The sequence below is a fragment of the Pinus tabuliformis genome, chromosome 5_2, assembly GCF_031772625.1.
Source record: "Pinus tabuliformis cultivar Carrire ecotype Pingquan chromosome 5_2, CPIR1, whole genome shotgun sequence".
NCBI classification, from domain to species: Eukaryota; Viridiplantae; Streptophyta; class Pinopsida; order Pinales; family Pinaceae; genus Pinus; species Pinus tabuliformis.
Window position 1 is genome coordinate 22569301 of NC_142306.1, and position 3755 is coordinate 22573055.

Here is a 3755-nt window from a genome sequence, read left to right on the forward strand (position 1 = left end):
TCTCACAATCTGTCTCATCTCTCATCATCCTATGAAACTCATGATGATGCTACCCTATCAACTGGTAGTGGTACAAAGAAAGGGAAGATTCGATTCCCCTATAGACTATGTGAGGGCAACCACCACCTTCACCTTTGTCCGCTCATGGATAAAAATTCCTTTGTTTTGGAAAGTCTTACAACTTCTTCACCCCAATTTCCCATTGGTTATCAGAGGCTCTCTTCAGAATCTCTCCCCATTGACAAAGATATTGAGTTAGATTCTTCTCTTGTCCATCCTCCTCTTTCCGAGCTTGGTTATGCTAAGCCTATTCTAGACCAACCATTTGTCAGGGAGAGTGTCAACTTGGGTTCACCACCTGTTGATCACTCTATTTCAGAAGAGCATCATGCTCATTTTCTTCTCATCTCGTCAGATGCTACTAAGTCCAAGAATGACCCTCCTATCCCTGTTGATCACGAAAGTCCTTCTTCGATTCCTGTAGAGCATGGGGAAATCATATGACACCCCCACCAAGTAGTTCAGTTGTTTCCTTCGACTAGAGTCACTTGACTGCTTTCCACCTTTCATCATATGTCCCTTTCCAAATTACAGTACATGCCTATGATAAGGCAGTACCTATCACTGTCTTGGATGAGGGTGCATCGGTTAGCCTCATGCCTTCCACTACTTGGCAAGATTTGGGCTCCACATAGCCTATGTCAGTCACAAAGAATCTGTTGGCATTTGACGAAGGAACCTGTCAACCTTTAGGGATCCTTCTGAAGTTCCCTGTTACTTTGGGAGACAAAACCATCTATATAGATGTGATGGTCGTCCAAGGTGCTTTAGATTTCAGTCTTCTTCTTGGCCGTGATTATGTTTATGCCATGGGAGCTCTTATTTCTTTACTTTTCCGTGTGGCCTGTTTTCCGCACGATGGAAGAATGGTGACCATCAATCAACTGTCATTCTTTAGTCACCCAGTGCCTCTTGTATCACTGTTGACCCCTATTAGTTCTTGCTCGCAAGTAGTGCCTTCCTTGCCATAGGTCAATTATGTGGCTACCCATTCTGTCTTTGCCTCTATTGATGATCATGCAGATGGTCTCATACATCATGTACTGGGGGCATTGGAACCTGATTTGTCATTGGTGCCTCATAACATGTATTCCTCCCAGAGTGTGTTTCTTCCCTCCTGCGAAGACCTCTTGGGAGCCATGTTCTCATATGGCCCATGAATAGGAGTCATGAGCATAGTTCCTAACCTTGTGTCAAGATCGTTAAAAAATGAAACAAGGAGTCTTGAGGAAAGTTCTTGATCTTGTGTCAATCTCATTAAAAAATGAAACAAAGGTTATGAGGATAGTTCTTTTACTGTGTCAACCTCAATTAAAAAAAATTGAACAACTCCCTTTTCCAAATTGAGTCTTTGATTAAGATCTCTTAAAGTCCAAGTCGAGTCTTTCCAAGGTATCAAAAGTGAACCTTCATTCCATCCAGCTCATTGAAAGCAATGAAGCTTGGGGGGCATGTACCTCGATTTGCGTCATTATGCCTGGGGGCATACGAACTCATAACAAGCATAGTTTTTCATTTCAAGCTTGTGTAAACATGAAACCGAATCCAAGCAGAGTTCTCCATGGTTCAAGCTTGTGTAAAAATGAATCCATCACCAATTTACACCTCATTGTCATCTTTATCCGCTAAATTCTGCTAGATGAGCCTTGGTTGTTTCATTCCATCGCCACCATCTCTTTGGCCGATCATATGCTTTCACTTGGTTGTTTTTCCTTTCCTGAGGAACTGTAGCGATGAGTGGTTTTATTAGCCAGCCTCTTGACCATTACATGTTTTGAGCAGCTCCACCATTGTCGGAACCAGTTACTACCCTTTATACCACTCGTTCCTCTAGGACGAGTCACCTTTAAGCTCTTTTCTAGCTTGTAAAATATGAAAAGATTGCTGAGTTTTTCCTTTTTGACTCGTTAAACGGAATTAAAAAGGTAGTCCACTTTCACCTCTTTTCTGACTGTATAAATGTGAAAAGGTCACCAGACCTTTGTCGTTTTAGGTTTAATCTTGATTAGGAGATGACGTGTCTTCGATTGCTTTTCTACTTTTTCAGATCGAGGCCACTAATTACGAAAAGTACTCCTTGATCATAATGGTCAAGCAGTTCTCTCGAGTATTGTTTTATACTTTCTTAGGCTCGAGAGACACAAATCTACCAAAAAGGACCTCCTTGGGGTTTTATTTTCTGCGTCTTTTTCAAACTCTCTAAATATGAAAAAGAATCTGAGTTTTACCTATGTTAGACTCGTTAAACCCTGATGACATTGGATTCATCACCATGACAAGGCTTGGCCTTCTCCTCCCTAGGGCTTGTTAAACTACTACTAGGTTGGATTTGACCGAAGGTCGAACTTATATTACAAGCATATGTTATGCCATTCAAGCTTGTTTTAAAAAATAATTGGGGTAATCGCCACCAATGGTGGGGGAAAATTTGGAAGTTGTCATTGGTTACCTGCGGTAGCTAGTCACTCTTGAACATCAACACTTTTGCTTCTTGTTGGATTGGGATATCCATACATCGTCATTTGGCCTTCCAGGGTTTTGGGTTGCCATTTAACCTCATTCCGTCTAATCCATGCTCTCTCCATCAAGCCTCTGATCCTTTGGTACTTGAATTCTTCCATCCTCTGGAATTGTGTCACCGACATGTTCAAGAGTATAATCATTCTACAGTTCACATCCTTAGCTCCTCCTTTGATACTCTGCTTCATCATCTACCACTTGTTCCTTATCTCGTGTTGTTGATGGGGGAAACATTATGGCCCTCCTGTGACGGATTATCTCCTGTCAACATCAGCTAATTATCCAGGATATTGATTTAGGGATCTCCTTTGGTACGTTGGAGCTTGCATGCCTCAATGGCAAGTTTTTCATGCCTGACGATCGACTTTCATCATTGGTCATTGATTGGGTGATTCCACGAGTGTTCGACTTCAGCTCATTCTTCACACTTAGTGGATTGTACTAGACAAGTACCTTGAGAGCCATTGGCATTATTGGTGGTTTCTCTCGCGCTTGTTAATAGTTTCCATCATTGACCGGTACTGAAGCAACTTTCTGTCATTCTCGACCTTAGCACATCTATTCTCATGCTAGAATTTGTAGTATGATTGGTTGGGTTTCAAGACCCCGAACTAAGATTACACATGTTCGGGCTGCGTGGATTGGTTTGTGATTACGTGACTCTTTGATGGATGGCTGTGACCATACTTGAGTCTCCATGGATGGCTGTGACCATACCTTTATCATTATCATGGTCTTACTAGTTGGGTGGCTGCTGTTAGAGCCTAGATTTACCTCAGGCTGAAAAGGTAAGATTCTAGGTCCACATCAAACCATGCTCAGCCTCATAGCTAGCCCTACGAGGATAGGAGAGGGCTCTCTCCGGGTCAATCAAAGCAAAATATAATCAAAAGGGGCTTGAGATGACTAATTTAACAACTAATCTTAGGCTAGGTATGAAGTGCAAGTATTTAATTTGAGTTTTTGGGGGTTTTGTTGGAAAATGGGAAAGGCAAATTTTGGGTCCGGGGATGAAGCCAAATTTTTGCAGAGTTCAGGTAGGGGCAAGGTAGGCAGTAGTTTTGATGCTTTGGATTGAATGAATGGATGGATTAGACTGGTGAGGGGCTAAGGAGGGCAAGAAAGTCTCAAGAGTCCTCCTCAAACAGATGAAAACATGTAGAATTAAACAAAAT